Here is a 19,043-nt window from a genome sequence, read left to right as displayed (position 1 = left end):
TCTCTCTCTCTCTCTCTCTCTCTCTCTCTCTCTCTCTCTCTCTCTTCCTCCTCCTCCTTCTTCTTCTCTCTCTCCCTGCCCCATTTCTCCTTTACTGAGTACAGAATTAAAACAGATCTCTCTGTCTTAATTTTCTAATATCCTGCCTCAGTTCAAACAGAACAGAAGCCCAACCTACCAATAAGTATTTATGATGTATTTAATATATGTCAGATACGATGCTAGGCACTGGAGTGAGATAGTTCCTCCTTCAAGTAGTTTAATTCTATATTCCTATTTTCTGTGTGCATTTGCTCCTTTTTTTAAAATCAAACTATGGTGATTCTCCAGCCCAGATCAGGTTCATCAGGCCTCTGGTTTTCCCAAGCTGCTTCATTTCTCCTCATTCATTTTCCATCTTGCCTTCTTCTCTAGTTAATCCTATTCTTCCTTATTGGAGACACCTGTGTCTGACTTTATAGGGTTGTACATCATAGCTTTGGTGGTTCTCCAATCTAATCTCCTAGATTTACAGATAAACTAACTGAGGCCTGGAAAGGGCACACAAAATGCCTTTCATTTAATTTTTCACTTAACTGAATGTTGGAGATCCTGTGATGAACTTTCCATTTTTGTTTCTGTAAAACCAATCTACTCTTAACTATTTAATTCTAGTCAATGATTCCATATAAACAAACCAAGAGCATCTTTTCCCTCCATCTTTCCTCCCACTAGGAATAAGCAATGAAGAGCTATAAAAGACTCCTATACAATGGGGTGCATTTCAAACCTAGAACTCCTGAGTGCCTTTTGAGTCTGCTCCCCTGAGCCCAGTAATCAACAGTTACTTGAGAAGAGGCTCTGGGACTGATCATGACAACTATATTTAGAGAGGACACTGGCTGCTGAACTTGAGTTTCGCCAGTTTGCTGATGATGATCCTCTAAGTCCAAATAGTAGAGATTTATTATTTGGGCATCTGTTCTGGGCAGCAGAAGTAGGTCAGTGTCCTTAAGCCAAGAATTCACCAACCCTCATATCATATTAGAGTCTATTCCGAGCAGCAAAATACTTTAAGCATCTCCAGTGAAATGAGGGAGGACTCTCCTATTCTCTCTCTGTTCCTATTATTCTTTCTGCCCTTGTCTTGTTCACTTTTTCTGTTTTCTTTGGATAGTTCTATAAAGTAAGCCTATATTCAGAAGGGTAACAGGGCTACAAAACATACTCAGACCAAGCAAGTTCAATGGACAGGGAGAGAGAGCTCTGGGAGGGAACTTGGTGGTACCTTGGGCCATAAGGTCCCATGAAAGAAAGACTTTAGGATTCTACTTTGTCACAGGAAAAGAGAGAGGAAAGGGAAAAGAATAAGCATTTATTAAATGCTTTCCATGTGCCAGGCACTGTGCCAAATGCTTTGCAAATCATATCTTGTTTGATTTTGATTTTGGAGAAGACCCAAGAAACCACGTGGCTCTCATTGGTGGGGAGTCAGCCAAACAACTCAACTTGTGGTCAGCTGCTGCAGTCTGTCTCTGGTCCCATACTGCTATGCTGTCCACTCTTATCACCCATATTTCTGCAACATGGCCCCTTTTGGGGTCGGGTTACCTGCTGCTTCCATGAGAATATTTTTATTTTATTAATATCCCCCCAAAGCCTTCTGTCAGTCCATTCTATAGATCTGCTCCTCCAAGCAAATGAATGAAGGGATGTAGAGTGTTTTGAAAAGTAAAAGACATTGCTCAGCTCTAAAATATACCATAATATCATGACCCAGAAGCAGAGCATCAGGACAGAAAGGAAGTAGGGATAGGAGGGAGAGAGAATACTGGAGAAAAGAGAGAAGGAACCCACGAGGAAAACCCTGCTCACCCCAGAGGCATAGTCTCCTGTGATCTGTACTCTTTGGAAGTCTGGCACAGTTTGGTAGACAGGAGAGGAGGAAATATACTCTTCAATGTGGGACAGTTTGGTTGACGATGTTTCACTTTGTGGAACAGAAAAATGAACTGTCTTCCGGCTCCCAAAACGCTTCTTCCTGTTGTTGGAAGAGAAAAGACTTTCAGCTCTCTTTCTTTTCACCAAGGGCTCTACTGTGAGAAGTTTGGGTTTCCCTTCAACTAATCATTTTGAGCCAAAATTCATAAAACTTAAAATGTGGGAGTGAAGTTGGTTTGCCAGTCACTAGCTCTCTAACTACTCCTTCCCTATCTTTTTAACTGGCTTTTCATCTTCTTCCCAACCCCTTAGGCTCTATTCTCGACCCTCTTTTTGTCTCTCTCCCTTTATGATCTCATTTAATCCTATGGACTTCAACCAGTTAGTCAGTCTGTAGGAATTCGTCAAACACCAACCATATGCCTAGCACAGCGCTAATTGCTGGGAATAGGCAAAAGATAATACCTGTCCTTGAGGAGCTCACAATTTAATAACAGAGACAATATATAAGTGATGTGCAAACTGGCTACATGAAGGACAAATAAGAAGCCTAAACTATGTCAAGCTTAAATTACGAACCGAATCCCCTTACTCTCCTGAGAGACTAAGGGGGTGCAAAGTGAGAGAGAAGATTAGGTCTCCCCCATATTGGGGGAACATTTGTCTATCTGTGTCTATATCCTTGAGTAAATATTTTCTTGGAAAAAACAAATCCAACTGTTAGTGGCTAAATAGAACTGGGATGCAGGGGATCATCAGTTGGGACTGGAACCATTTACAGAAAGCTCACCTACTCCCATCCACCAGAGAACTTTGGAAGAGAAATAAGATGTAACATTCTGGACCTTTAGGAATTGGGGAACATGGTAGTCAATGTTATGGGAATTTACTGAGGGGGGGAGAGGCAGGCAGATCTGAGCTTTAGGAAAATCATTTTGGCGATTGAATGGATGATGGACTGGAATGGGAAGAAAGATGGCGGACTTGTCAACAGGTTACTACAACTGTTTCAGGCATGAAGATGAATGCCTGCACCGGGCTGGTAGCAGAGGGGAACATATTTGAGAGATGTTGAAAAGGTGAAATCCTCTATAACAGATTTTCAACAGACTTTGGCAACAGATTAGAAATGGTGGATGAGAGACAGTGAGGAATTGAGAATGACACCCAGGTTGTGAGCCTGGGGGATTGGGAGGATGATTGTGTTCTTGACAGTAATTAGGCAGTTTTGACATGAGGAAGGTTATGAAAGGGGGAAAATGCTATGAGTTCAATTTTGGATATGTTGTGTTTAAAATGTCTGCTAGTCATCCAGTTGAAGATGTCTGAAAAGTCATTAGAGATGAGAGCCTCCATTTTGAGGCAGATAACTCTCAAATCACTCTCAGATTTGACTTTTCTCTTGAAATCAAGATTTAAATGTTTTTAGATATTCCACCGACTCCTCAAAGTCAACATGTAAAAACCAAGAAATTTAGAAACATTCCTTAGCATCATCAGGGAGATTCTTCACCTGAATTTTTCAATTTCACATGACTAAATATGTTAGATTTTTTAAAAACTCAAGCAGAAATCACAATGGAGTCAGCTGGTATTATGCCTAGTGCGTGCGTATAACACTATTTGAAATTATGCCATAAAGTTTACCATCTATTTCTAGGAAGGTAGTGGCATAGTGGATCGAGTCCTGGACTTGGAGCCAGGAAAGATTGAATCTGAATATTGGCTCAATCACCTACCAACTGTGTGACCCTGGACGATTTCCTTACCTCTATCAGCCAGAGTTTCTTCATCTGCAAAATGGGGATAAATAATATTACCTACTTTCCAGTGTTGTAGTGAGGATGAAATAAGATAATATATGTAAAGAGCTTTTAAATTACTAGTAACACTAAATATGTTTATATTTAATAGATTCTTTAAAACTCAATCAAGTATAAATTCTAGCTATATTTGTAATTGTTAATGAATCATGCCCTGTGCTTTAGAGTTGAAGATGATAAAAAGATAGTGGGGCTCTTTAACCAGTATGTATCTCAATTAAGAGAGAAGCTGAAAAAGATTTATCATCTGGCCATGTCATCAGCTCAGAAAAACTCTCATAAAGGATTGCACAATGCCCAGGTTTGGTGTCAACATTTTGTTGTAGGTGACAGACTCCTAAGAAGGACCCTTGTGGGACACACAAATTAACAAACCGATCAAAAACTATATTCTCCAGTGGTTCTCAGGACTCTATTATACTCTTAAAAATTATTGAGGATCCCCAAGAACTTTTGTTTATGTGAGTTATATATATCCATATTGCCAAATCAGAAAATAAAACATTTTAGTATTATTGGGAAAATAGTTTTACCCCCTCAATCCTCAGACTACACTTTGAGAATCACTTTTCTAATCTACATAATAGTTCCAGAAAATGGTCATGACCCTTTAAAGACCCTTTAAAGACGACATCATTCATCATGTCTGACTTGTCATCACCCTAGAGTTTTTCTTGACAAACAACTGGAGTGGTTTGCCATTTTCTTCTCCAGTAGATTAAAAATAATAGAGATTAAGTGACTTTCCCAGGGTCACACAGCTAGTAAGTGTCTGAGGCTGTATTTAAATCCAATACACTATCTACTGAGCCAAGAAGCTGCCTCCTACCTATTGAGAAGTTCATTGAATTTCCTGAGGAGCAATTAGGTGATGATGATGGACAGCCAACTAACTAGCTTTGGAAGAAAGGGGCTCACTTGGATATTGAAGAAAGACTGACAGAGTTAGATACCTCAGAAAATTATAGCACTGATGAAGATGAGATTATGTATTGTTAGCCCCCATGTCCAGTGGATCAACAACCTCAATCAAATCTATCTTGGTCACAAGAGAATACATTTCAGCTGATGAAGAATAATTGAGTCTAGAAGCAACTCTATTTTACACGAATACCCCCAGTTGTAGGTTGTACTCAAAGGGGACCATGATACCAGTCTAAGCTATTGAAGAGTTCAGAGCTACCTCTGACACTGATAACCAACAATCTGTAGAAACTTGGGCTAAGCACGTTAGAACTATTAAATAAGTGATGAGCCTTTCATGCATGAGGTAAAAGAGGAGAGATCATCACTCAGACCCCAAATAATTCTGTGATAACCTATAAGTTACCATGTATAACTCCATTTTGTTTTGTGTTTTATACCATTCATTACTGTGTTGAAATACATGTTTTAACTATTTATTAAATAGGGATATATATGCTATTATGTATGCTGTACCCTATATTGCTTATATATTTTGATAATATGTTATAGATGTAGTTGCATATAGAGAATTATAACATGAGTTTTACATTTGATTGGTTATATAATATTTACTGATACATATTCATTATTGTGAATAATATTTACTTTTGCTGACACAATTACATATATACATATAGATCGCCATGAATGAGGATTTTTTTATTTTATAATTTCTTTAATGAGAAAATCTTAGTTTGCTTTAATCTAATGTAGAGTATATTGATCATCTAAAATATTTGATATGTAAACTAATTATAATTTTCCAAAGGCGGTAAAAGTTAACTAGGAAGGATGGAGGTGGTGGTAGCATAGGATGTACAATACTGGTCTTTCGTTAGGTAGATGTTTTGCTTGCTAAAAGGGGGAGGAATTGGACATCTGTGTAAGTAATATGGATAAAATCAGTTTGAGAAGAAACATAGCATCTCAGATAAAAGTCGTTTAGGAAAGTCATAGAGTATTTACAGGGTCTGAGAGAAGATAGCTCCTCAGATACGTGCACTGAGAAGATTGTCTGAGGGCAGAGCATTGACTTAGTTAAATTATTTACTGATTAATAAATAATATAATAATAAATTAAATTAGTTGCAGTGAACTGTGAGCTATTAGCTTATTTATATATGATTGCTTTCAAAGTTTTAAAGGTTATAGTTAATACACTATAATTCAAATAACTATTTAGGAATATACAGAATGATTACATAAGGACTATTGGGGTCATGCCTGAAAGAAATAAATTAATTTTTATTTTCACATTATAAGTTAGATGTAGTCACTGCTCATGAGGAGGTCCTGATTGGAAGCATTGGAGACTATGAGAGATGATTAGATGAAGACTGAAGATGAGAAAAAGCTGAATGCAGGATGAGTCAAAAGAAGCCAGAGAGAGATGACACAGGAGATGAGAGAAGCTGTTTACAGAAGACAGCAGCTAATAAGCGGACTTTTCAGTTGCTTTGTTGGGAGCTATGTGGATTAGATAAGAGGCATTGCTTTGCTGAGAGCTGATTGATTTCAGAAAACCTGAGTCATTAAAGAAATCTGGTTGGAATCAGGATAATTGAATTCTATTGCTATGCATATGGGCTTTTCCCTCTCTAGCATCAGTTATAGCCTGAAATAGGAAAACCTCTCAAGGATACCTATGTTACCTTTATTGTATGAAAGGGGGAGAAAGGAAAAAACAAGTTTTGCAATTCTTTTGCTGGGAGCTATGTTAACATATTTTTAATTAAAAGAGTGCAACACTTTCTCAGGAGCCTGCCAGGGATATCTATGTGATAAAAGAGCTGGATGCTGAGCATAGCAGAGCTTTGCTCCCAAGGAGAGTTGTGAGGACCAGAAGGTGAACAGATTGAAGAGAAGTCATTTTGCCCACCAGATAGCAGGTGATAGAAACTGTTCTTAAAGGGATCAAGAACTTCCAAGCTGGCAGTACAGAGTTAAGAATCACCCCAGGCATATGGGTTATCCTACTCAAGGGGCATTCCTGGCAAGTTTTTTTCTGCACCTACTTTTCCACAAAGATACTACATGCAATGGTGGAAGGATATGACCCAGGTTTTGGGGGGGGGACTATGAGTCAATTTGAGTTTTCATTTAATAAATGTTTCATATTTAAGAGGCAATGATCTATTTTGTGCAAATGGAAGCAAAACAATGGGGGTTCAGGAACTTTAGTGACAAGTAATGGAAATGTACTTCCCTCTCTCTACCACAGTGAGCCCTAGAGAGATGACCCTGAGAGAATTTGAGTGATGGCAGTATGGTCATGGCTATGGCTACACTCCCTTACTCCTGCTCTGGGGCAAAAAACCCAGACTTGTCATCATGAGGCTATATTGAAAGTGAATAAGTCTCCAGAGAGAAAGAAGAAGGAGTACAGATGCCACACTGGGTTCTATCCTCAGCCCATACAATTTCTTTTCTCCTAAACCTGCTCTTTCAGCTGTCTTCACTATGTTTGTTTGGGGGATTATCATTTACCCTGTCTTCTTCGTTTAGAGTCTTGGCATTATCCTACCCTCTTTTTCTCATTTCTCACTTTCAATCAGTTGCCAAGTCTTGTTAGTTATATTGCCAACACATCTCTCTTATTCATTCCTTGCTCTCTATTCCCACTGCTACTAACCTAGCACAGTCATTACAGTATCTGGTACATAGCAAGCACTTAATAATTGTTTATTGACCATTTTGGGCAATATATTACAGCCTTCTAGAATGTCTTTCTGCCTCTTTTTCCTTTTATGCTCTGCAGAAGAAGAAAATTGTTTTAAATTCAGGAAATTATATATTTGGAATTGAGAAGATGTCATTTAAAAGTATGTTATATATTTCCTATGGACACTGGGGACTTTGAAACTACATTTCCCATGATTCCTCATGGCAAACAGGAAGTATGATGATGTAAGAGAGGGGATAAGTCTCCTGGGTGAGGAGGAAGTGGCCCTCTTAGCTACCAGGCGGGGGAAGATTCGAAAGGTAAAAATGGCTGAGGCAATGTGAATTCTTACAGGCGCGTGGTCTAACGATTTTATCCCTATTAGCATGGCTTTAATTAAACTACTAATTTCTCTTATTATATCAGTCTTTATCATTTTTAATCATAACAAAATGACATTGACAGTATTGTCTCTGCCCTCAAAATGCTTGAAATCTAGCTAGGAAAATAGCTACCTATATTATTATGCATGTGTTTAACGCTAAATGATTCATATAAAAGACAAATCATTAAGTGCTTGTTTTGTTCAAAGATATCTATGTATTGAGACTAGAAACTTAGCTTGAAAAAAATCCCTATCTTCTAGACAACTGAATACAATTAAATTATCTGTTCTTTGATATTATAGGCAACAAATACATCCATCTATCCATCAATAAAATATTTATTAAGCATCTACTAAGTAAAGAACACATTTTACCTCTTCCCTTCAATGGAGACGGATAAGTTCTCCAGCTGGAATATATGTTCTTGCATCTCCCTTAGAGAAATTGGGCAGATCTCATCCACATCAAATGGTGAAAGCTCATGTCGTCCTCCCTCATCTTTGACTTCAGAAGCAAAAACTTTTTCTGCAAAGCTTCTTGTTGCATCATCCATTGCTTTAAAAGAAGTTTATGTGCATTAGTGTTATATTCTTTCAGCAATTTCCATCATTTATTGAGTATCTACCTATGGATGTCATGGTCAGGATTGAAGCTAGGAATTCTCACATCTGGAGCAAATTCATTGTAGTTGGGTTGAGGAATGGGTTGGTGTCCAAGGAAGCACCTGTTTGAGATAGAGTGGACCTATAGGGTCGTGAGATTTGCAAAAGTCAAGGATTTGGGAGGTCAAAGTATTTTAAAGGGAAAGAGGTTAGAGTGGAGTCAAAGTTTAAAAGGCAGTGTTTCAGAGGGGGGAGAATAATCTGAATCCCCAGATGATAGTAACAAAGATCAGAACAAGAAGGAGTGAACTTTATAGGAAGAGAAGTTGTTCCTGAGTAATAATGGCAGAGGGAGGGATTTAATGTAGCAGTGGGGAGTAAGGAGTATGCTTTTCCTATCCCTCTGGGTCAGTGGGTACAAGAATGGATAGCTGGTCTTCAACAGGGTGTGAAGAGATGTTATATCTTCTGAAGAAAGCTATTTCAGGAACACCATAAAATGAAAACCAATGTGAGAGGAGATGATCTAGAATCATGCATTTTTACATTTAGAATTGGAAGGGTCTCTAAAGGTCATCTGGTTTTACATGATTTTTAAAATGGGGAAACTGAGGCCAAGAGAAATGAAATTATTTTGAGACAGAATTCAAGAATACTTCCTCAAACCCTAAATCTTGCATTTTCCCCCTGCTATACTACAGTAGAGGAAGGTTCTAGAGGGTTCTATGGAAAGGAAAGGCAGAGGAGGATAGTGATGGGGAGAGCTAAGGCTGAGTTTACTCTGGCAGGGGAGGATATTAAGGCAGTGAGAATAGCGAGTAGGGATCCCATTTCTTTATGATCCCTGGGCCAGGAAGAACCTGGGGGATGAGAAGTGAATTGGTTACATTCTGCCTTACCCTAGTAAGAAGGTACCCTGGGAGACAGGAAAGACAGCCCTAGAAACTTAGAGGATGAACTGGGAGGTGATATCGGAGGAGGTGGGTTGGAGGCTGGTGCAGACGGGAGAGGGATGCCTCTCCCACAAGTTGGACAGCAATATCCCCACATAACCTTCCAAACTGGAGTAGTAGTATAGTCTTCCTCCCCTCACCCCTGTTGGCTTCTGGGACACATTCCTAGACACACCCCATTTTAATTCCAGGTCTAGTCATGGTGCCAGGCAGTGGAATTGTTACAAAGCCTCCACAGTTTTCTGCCTGGGGCAACATCCACAAATATTTTAAAAGCTAAAGTAACTTCCTGTATAACCCAGTTCATAGGCTTTTAAACCTGTAAGGGATCTAAGAACTCCTCTTATCCAATCTTTTTTTGGGGGGATAAAGCTAGTGGAGGACCAGAGAGATGAATAGTCTTGCCTAAGCTGCCATAGTCAGTGAATAATGGAGCTAGGGCTTATACTCTCCAACTTCAGGCCAGTGTATGCTTAGTTTCTTGGGATTCTTAGTTCTAAAGTGGTCCCTCCACTGAGAAAGGTTTATAAGTCACTGAAAAAAAGCCCTTCTTGGCAATGAAATTTGGTCCTTTCTCCTTCTGGCTCCAGATGGGGCACTCCTAACATTCCTCATTCCTCAGATCTCAGCACACCAGAGATGGGCTGAGTTCAAAATCACCAGCTGAAACTCAAGAATCCAGAACCCTATGTTGGGCACTGTAATGAGGTATATTGGCCCTTACGAATTACTGGTATTTGTATTTACCAATAGTTGTTAGTGATATGGACAGGCTCTTAAGTTGATGTGATCCTGGGTTGACAGTTGAGAAAAGATGGTTGTTCTAAGCAGTTGAAGAAAAATCTTGCTCAGATTAGTTATAGAAAACCCTATTTATTATAACTTTTAAAATGGTAAGAAAGGGAAAGGAAAAGGAAGCAAAAAGATAATTATGGTAAAAATATTTCCTAACACTAATAAAATCTCACCTGTATTTCCCCCAAAAAATCTGCCTCACAAAAGACTTCTTCTTGATTAACAAATACTCATTATAGCGCAGACCATATTGAAGCATGAAGTTGGGATTTTATGCTAGTTTCCTTCATATGTAACCCTTGACAAGTCAATTCTCTTAAGAAAGTCCTCGTTTTATCACTCTTAAAATAGGGAGATGAACTTGCAAAGGATAAAGCCAAGTGTGAAAGGTCCCCCAAGATGATGCTACAGACCATCTGTCCTCACTGCTCTCTAAAGGTCTCTTTACCTATACTGCTTTAAATGGACCATTGGATTCTTTTGTAGGATCATACGTTTGGAGCTGATTAGAGATCCATCATGACCACCTAATCCAAGGTCAGACAGGTAAAAGACTTAGCTGGGATTGGAACACCAGTTCTTTAATTCCAAATCCAGGTCTATTTCTCCTCCAACTGTCTCCTTCAAGTTTTGTTCATCCCATTGGCAGTTCATCAATGGCCAAAGAACTAGTCATCTGGAGGATGTAATTGCTAACATCTTCTTCAGGACACCTTCAATAAATTACTGCTTCAGACAGGGTGGATAGCAATGAGGATGAGTTAGTTGTTACAATGACAAGATTATGGAGAAATTACCTTCAGGATGAGTGGGAAAATGGCAAAGAGGCATAACACCCTAGCAATGACTTTAGGAGGTTATAGCAACAGAGCCTAGGAATATTATGTAAAAGCATTTTTATTATGTGCGCTTCCACTTTTACTTCTGATTTCAGCAGATTTCTTTGTTCTTTAGCTTTTGCTATAACATTCAGTAGGTAGAATCAAGTCATATTCAAATGAGTGGAGGAAATAATGTGTTCTGGGTAGTGATAGGCAACTTCCATGAAAGATATCAAAAGAAGAACGGATATGGCATGAGAGCAACTAAATTTGGCTTCACTCATATTTATATCCAGTTTTAACCTGCCCTGTTCACACGGCCAAGTTAAGAGAGCAGCCTATTCTGATTGCATTCCTATAGTATCATTTCTTTTTTGGTTCGAATCTATGATTTTTTTTCTTGTAGAGAAAGCCCAGTGTGTTAACTCTTTCCATTATACCATGCCACCTCTTTTTTTTTTTTTTTTTCCCTCTTTACAAAGCTTAGCATTTGGGTGAGGGAGGCACTAAGTTTCCATGTATCTAGGTATAGCATGCAGAAATCCCAAGCAAGGAGAAGACAGCTTGCAGTTTTGTTCAGCTTTCAGAGAACACAAAAGATGTTTGATGATCTAAAGCAGGGGTCGGCAACCTTTTTGGCTGTGAGAGCCATAAACGCCATATTTTTTAAAATGCAATTTCATGAGAGCTGTACAGTGCTCACAGTGGGCGCTCCTGTAACAGCACCTGAAAAAAAATTGACTTTACGGCTCCTGCAGAAAGAGCCATACATTCCCGACCCCTGATCTAAAGGGATATTTAATGAGAAAAGAGAATGCCCAATAGGTTTCCCCAAGATAATGCAAGTCCTACCTTTGCACTGCAAGCACATGCAACTTGAGGGGAAGAGCTGAGCAGGAAATGAATAGATGCCATGGATGTAACATGGAACAAATTGGGGAAAAAGGCAATTAGGATGCAGTTGGCACCTCATGCTTCAGCAGTGCCTGACAGAATTTCCTGACAAGGCAGTAATAGACCTTGAATATGTGTTAGCCACCAAGTCACACTTTGGACAGTTGTTGATCCTTCTCGCATAGTCAGCTATTCCCTGGCAGTTATACTTATAAAAATGTTTCAAGCTCAAAGAGTATTTTACTTGTCTATCATCTATGGGATGATATTCTAGTCTGTGGAATTATCAACTAACCTACTGGTAATTACTAGAAGACCAAAAATTATTTTTTCACCAACTCAACAGATTATTCTGGTGTACCATAGATATGATCATAACTTGGTTCTGTATTCGATAGCTTTACATTTCTTCTAAGAATTATTCTAGGAGAGCACACGGGCTACAGGATCCTTGGAAAAGGGGGATCATGCTTGGTTCAGCACCCAACACCAAAGATCTCTATAAATTCAGGATGAAATGGCTATTTTTCAGCAATAGTTTTTAGTACATAAGTGAAATTAACATGCAATATGGCAGAGTTCGAATCTGTAATTTTAGACCCAGAGAGGACCTTGGTCATCATTTAGCCCAGTCCCCTCCCTTCATAAATGTTGAAAATGGAAGTTCAGAGAGGTCAAGTGAATGTGGCAGAGCCAGGATCAGAACCTAGACCAGTGCTTTTCCATATAGCCTGAGGGACCTAAAATTGCAGGGCTACAACCTTTAGGGAAATTCCTAATTTGGGAGTAGTCACTAATGGTTCAAAATCAATTTGGAAGGAAGTCTCTAGTAAAGTGCTCCAGGAATCTGTCTGTGGCTTTGTGGAATATTGATTTTTTTTATCAATAACTTGTGTAAATGCATTCATGGCATACACAAGAGATTTACAAATCACTCCAAACTAGAAGATAGAGCCAACACACTGGATGACAGTCTGATCAGGCTCCAAAATGGTATTGGGTTAACTGTGACAAGATGAAATTGAAAAGAAAAAAAATAAGATCTTTCATTTAAGTTAAAAAAAAAATCCAACTCCACAAATAGAGTACAAAATTATACAAGTTTGTCTGAAAAAGATTTGGGAAAGGGGAATGGGGAGTGAATACACTGCAAACTCACTGAGTCATCAGTGTGATGTGTTGGCCAAAAAAGCTCCTGTGATCTTGGAATGTGTAAAGAGGGGCAGAGCTTCCAGGAACAAGAAGGCAAGGGACCTTCTCTGTACTTCGTCCTGTTAAGACCGCCCTAGGAGTATTTATGCTCAGTGCCACAGATTTAAAAGGACCTTGACAAGCCAGAGAGTATTATAGAGAATGCCAACCAGAATGGCAAAGGATCTTGAACCCATCTCAGATGAGGATTTGTTGCAGGTACCGGGAAAGAGAAAATTCAGAGAGCACAAAATAATTGTTCTAAAGTCTTTGAAGGGCCCTTATATGGAAGTGGGATTAAACTTGTCCTTTTGGTCACTAGAGGGCAGTACCTGCAGCAATGGGTCAAAATGGCACAGAAGCAGATTTTGGGGGAAAATCTTGAATTAAATCCATTCAGAGGCTAGATGGCCTGCCTTGGGAGGTAGTGTATTTCCCTTCTTTAGAAACTCGTTAGAATGGATGATCCTTTATCATGAAAAATAACAATAGTAGTAACAATAGCTAGTACTATTGTCACACTAACATTGCTGAGTGCTTTACAAATATTATTTCATTTAGGAACTCACAACATAATTAATCCCATTTTACAGATGAGGATTTTAAGGGGAATTGTTTTTTTTTTTTTTTTTTTTTTTGTGGTATAGGTTGAGCTAGATTTGTCACTGGGATCCCTTCTGACTGAAATTCTCAGATAGCTCCCCGTACAGCATAAGCTAAAAGAGGCCTAATTAATTTAAGAAAAGAGTAGACAAGGAATCTTTCTTCACTTTCATCATATGTATTGTACCACCTGGGTGAGATGATCCACTATAAAGTAGATCAAATAAAATCAATTTACGGCTAATATTAAGGGATAGTTAAGATAGGGCCCAATTCACCCCTGTTTTATATCTCTGATTTTGGGTGAAGATGGTTTCACTTCACAAGAGCAAATCCATCCTCCAAGAGATTCACTTAAATTTTTACATTTTAAGTCACTTGAAAAAAGATCAGAGAATTAGCCATCTAAGTGTCTTTATGGCTCTGTCATATTTTTGCTATAATCTATGATGATTATTTTCCATAATAAAATCTGCCAGTGACTAGTATTTTAATTAGCATCAGTGTAACACTGCTGAAAAATACCCATGCTCCTGAATCGAGGGATCACACGGGGCTCATTGGTCCAGTTGGGACATCAGCAAGAAATAGAGGGGGTGAAAATCCACAGTACTCACGTTTTTCTTTAGCTGTCAGAAATAAACAAAACAGAGATAGGAGGAAGTTAGAGAGGTCACAATTAGAGGGATCATTCATTTCTTTGGAACAGAAAGAACCTGGATATTTTGGTCCTGGGGACAATAGTGAAATTCACGCTGGCTATTTCCTTCCTCGGCTTGTTGCCGAGTGACTATCGCTGGACCAGTCCTTCTTCATGGAGCCTTACTTGGATGCTCCAGGGTGGCACAGAAGAGACCCGGCGTTCTCCAAGGTTACGCCTGAGGAGTGTCAGCTCTGGCAGGTGCTGCTCAGCTAGAGAGGCTTCAAGTACATTCCAAGAACAGGCTACTCTAGCCTTCTTGGTGAGAGGTTCCTCACCCAGCCTGTGATGAATTTATTGGCCGTGTCAACTCATGAAACAGAAACATTGAATGACTGGAGACTCCCCTTAGCGTGGCGATCATCGAGCTGCTTGTAATTTGTTTCCTTCACTCTTTAAACTAATTCTTCTTAACGCCTCCATCTTCACCACCATGATGAAAACTTGAGGCTAATTTTCCCACCATCCTTTCAACTTTTACCCACTTGTAGCCTTAAGGGCACAGGATCATAGGTGGAGAAGACCTGTGGAGGTCCTTGTCCTACCCCCCTTATCTTACAGATCATCAGATTATAGGTTTAGAGCAAAAAGGGATCTTAGAGGTCATCTATAATCTAATACAAACCCAGAGAAATTAAGTGACTTATTTGAGGTCACGCAGGAATTAAATGGCCACCAAATCCAGCACTCTTTACTCTCTATCACATATTATTTTCCAAACTCAGGCACCACCCAAACCTGTGTAGGACAGCTGGTACCTGATCCAGCTCTCTTCCTGGGATTCTCCAACACTCTTTGTTCACACTTGGGGCACATGCTAGGGATTTTCTTTTTCCTCTTTCAAAGACTGGTTTGCCCTCGCAATCTACATTATCAAAGCGATTGTTGAGCACCAAAGTAGAAGGTTATCAGAGCTATCACGAATAAGAAATGGAAGCTTTTAAACCTTACACAAAGCAGATTCCTTGGAGTGCCTTGGCTCACCTACCTGGAATTTTGAACAGTGGCATTGTTGCTGGGGACCCTGATTCCTGGGTAGCACTAGAGAAAGGCACAGCAAATGTGGGGAGGACAGAACGAACCCTTTAAATATCCTGACATCCACTTTATTATTTTGTCTTGCCTCCTGAAACCTGACTCTCCCCTGCTAAAAGAAGAGGGATGAGATCTGGACCTATTTAAAGCATTAGGCAATGGACAGAGAAACAGGTGAAGTGGGAGGGTCCCCTCTAACTTTGCTCTGGTGCCTGTGAATGGCCAGAAGTTAGGTTTGGCTTTTGAATACAAAGCAATATATTTCTTCTCGTTGTTTAAGAGAGGTTCAAATGCCATTTTCCTGCCTTTTCTGAGTATTTTTTACTTGCTATATTATAACCATTTCATATTTCTGTTTATGATAATAAATTCATATTTCTGATAAGGTCAAGGTTACAAAAGATGAGATTCTAAACGAGAATAGGTTTCTGTGCTGAGGGATGAGTGTGTGTGTGTATGCGTGTAAGCCAACATATTCACTAGTCTTAAAAACGAAGTAGGCTCCTGTTATAGATATCTCCATCTTGGCAGAAATTCACTTAGCAAAATTTTAAATGTAAAGAAAAAATTCTGGCAAATAGCATTTCCCAGATGGATAGAATCTTGTCTCTGTTATAGCTCTAAGAAAGAGTGCTCAGCTTGGCAAAAGACTTTGTTAGATACTGAATTCAATTCATATTTATTCAGCATTGACTATTAGATACATTGCTGGAAGCTAATACTTGACTTTTATGTAGCCCTTTAAAGGCTTCAAAGTGCTTTATATACATGGACAATCTCATTTGATCCATACAACAACCTTGTGAAATAAATGCTAAAGAACAGATTGCCCCCTTTTTAGAGATGAGGGAACTGAGGCTGAGAGAAGAAGAGGTTTGCTTAGGGTGCCATTCAAACCCAGATTCCCCCTAACACCAAATCAAGTGCTCTTTCCACTGTTTGATGGTTCCAGCATTTTGCCAAACTGAGCACGTAATTGATGTGAAGAAACTCTACATTGAAGATTTTGGCCAACGGTTAAATCACTAGAATGAAAACAAAATAGTCAAAACTAGGCACAACCTACTAATTTGATGATTGTTATCAATAGTAAATATTTGCTGGACAACAGTTTTTAGTGGTAAGCCATCGCTTTCCCTCCTTTATCATCTCTTTTTATGTCTGACACTGAACTGAACTGAACTGATCTTTCCCCTTAAACTCTGGCCTCTACCACCTTCTCTATCACTGTAGAAAGCACCATCATCCTCTTAGTCCTGGAGGCTTAATTCTACAGACTAGGCTTCATCCTGGACTCTTTACTACCTCTCATTCCTGCCCCCAAATATCTAATATGGTGCCAAGGTCTGTCGATTTTGCCTTTGCAGTATTTCTCAAATATACCCCTTTCTCTCCTCTGACACTGCCACCACCATGATGCAGGCTCTCATCATCTCATACTTGGACTATTATAATAAGCCAGTTGGTTGGTCTGCCTACTTCAAGGCTTTCCCTCTGCCAGTCCATCCTCCTTTTAGCTACCAAAAAGATTTTCCTAAAGTGCAATGACCATGTCATCCCCTACTCAATAAACTCCAGGGGCTCCTTATTACCTCTAGAATTACCAAATTCCTAAATGTTCTGTTTAGCATTCCAAACTCTTCATAACCTTCCTTTCTTTGCTGTCTTCTTACATCTTATTCCCCAACATGCACTCTTTGATCCAGTGGCACTCGCCTCCTCCAGCTGCTCCTTGAACAAGACTTGCCATCTTGGTTCTAGGTATTTTCTCTGGCTCTCCTCTCTGCCTCGGTTTTCTTCTGGGAATATTAAAATATAACATATCTAGATCTCCACTGATGTGGTTAAAATGGGTTCTGTTTCCTTTGTATGCTCTTGAAATAATGTACAAGATAGCCTCTATTTTACTGCACAAGCAGAAGCCAGAAAATCCAAAGGACTCATGGTAGTCCTTAAATAGGAGATAAAAAGCTCCTTTCTCTCCAGTGGTCCCATCTTCCTCTAGAAATCTAGATAGTCCTCCAGATATAGGGCTATCCTGCAGCCTGGCATCTTCTTTAAAGAGAAATACACTTAGGATTGCTAGAGTGGCAACCCACTAGTACGTTTTGAGTTTCACCTTGCTAAGGGTTTGGACACACAGGATCCTGGGAAGGAAATGCCCTCTGGGTCTCTAGAAAGGCAACCTCTTTCCTATCTGATCTTTACCATAGTATTATCTCTACCAAAGGCTCATGGTAGCATCAAAAGGCAAAGTTCACATTTAAACTTTTTTATTGTAGTCCAGTCCCCTCTTGCTCTTACATTTCTCGGGTGAGACTCCTCTCCAAGAAATTCTGTCCTAGAACTCCTTTACTGCCTAGAAGGCTGGATTCCCCAACTCTCTGGGAAGTCAACATATAGGAAGGCTTCTTTTTCTATCCATGGTGTTGGCCATATGACTCTATCTGGGAACCATGTGGTTGAGAAGTTTTGTCACTGCCTTGTCTACTGCTCTACTACTGTTGAAATTCTAAATTTCTAAATCTCTTCAAAGACTTATTGACCCAGTTCAAAAGAGCAAATTGAAGCTGAAACAATCGTGAATGAGGAGCAAGTCTTAGGACTTGGATTTTTCATTTAGACATACTTGCCTTAAAAAGGGAAAAATGTTTTGGGATAGAGGAGAATATTTTTTGGTAGATACATACTTTGTTTTCTTATTGGATACTTAATTTAAAAAATAAAGGGAATTTGGGCAGAAAAAAAACAACCACCATTAGTGGATCTAGGGCAATGGAAAACCCTGGGAATGTACCAGCTTTTGTTCCTGACCACAGATTTCAAGATCTTTCCAAAAAAGGATTGATTGTGGCAACCACCTCCCATCCCTTTGAAAAATAAGCCAGTATAAAAGTTGGGAGAGGGTCAGAGCCTTTCCAATTTTCTGGCCCCACCCTCAACCTCAGCCCAGTTACTGACACCATACCCCTTCTATATATTTTCTATGTACTTTGTGAGAAAGGCAGCAAGCATAGTGGACAGCAACCTGGCTCTGAAGCCAAAGGAGACCTGACTTCAAGTCCTGCCTCCAAAACATATTGGTTGTGTGAGTCCTAAGCAAGTCACTTCTCAATATTCCAGTCAAATCCATAAGAGTATAAATTTGTAGTGAAGAGGTTGACCTGCATTTGTAAAAAGAGTTTCCCTCACTGGGAACTATTTCAATGGCACTGGAGGTCAGTCCTTCTTCTATTTGTTTGTGTATCTGTGGTCTCCCTGTTGGAATAGAAGCTCCATGAAGGCAGAGATTGTTGAGATTTTGTCTTTGTACCCCCAGAACCTGGTTCAGGGCTCAGTGCATTGTAGATGTGGAATACATTGTTGCTGACTTATTGAATATCCCACCTTCACCTCAAATTCAACATATTCAAAACTGAATTCATTAGTTAATAAAACTAATAATAATAGTCCCCAGTCCAGTTCTTCTTCACATTTCTGTTCTTATTGGGAAATCACCCATCTTGTCATGTAGTGATTAAAGCAATAGTCTTGAAAGACCTGAATTTAAATCTTGCCTCTTACATTTACAAGGGGACAAATCACTTAAACTCTCTGAACTGCAAGGTCAATGTCGTCTTCTCCTCCTCCTCCTCCTCTTCCTCCTCTTCCTCCTCTCCCTCCTCCTCCTCCTCCTCTTCCTCCTTCTCCTC

At 39.4% G+C, this 19,043-nt stretch overlaps 1 protein-coding gene and 1 long non-coding RNA gene across 2 annotated transcripts in view; one reads left to right on the top strand and one right to left on the bottom strand.

Annotated features, from left to right (window-relative positions):
• Positions 1–19,043, top strand: part of BCAS2 (BCAS2 pre-mRNA processing factor) — a 248,526-nt gene that overhangs the window by 5,309 nt on the left and 224,174 nt on the right. The window lies entirely within an intron of this gene.
• LOC123244103 lies at positions 13,481–15,363 on the bottom strand. Its single transcript, XR_006506064.1, has 2 exons — positions 15,305–15,363; positions 13,481–14,245 (listed from the first exon to the last, which is right to left on the bottom strand). It is a non-coding gene; the product is annotated as an uncharacterized LOC123244103 (long non-coding RNA).

Source organism: Gracilinanus agilis, chromosome 4, assembly GCF_016433145.1.
Source record: "Gracilinanus agilis isolate LMUSP501 chromosome 4, AgileGrace, whole genome shotgun sequence".
Classification (NCBI taxonomy): Eukaryota; Metazoa; Chordata; class Mammalia; order Didelphimorphia; family Didelphidae; genus Gracilinanus; species Gracilinanus agilis.
The sequence above is the reverse complement of the archived record's forward strand: the minus strand, read 5'-3'. Positions and strand labels throughout refer to the sequence as shown.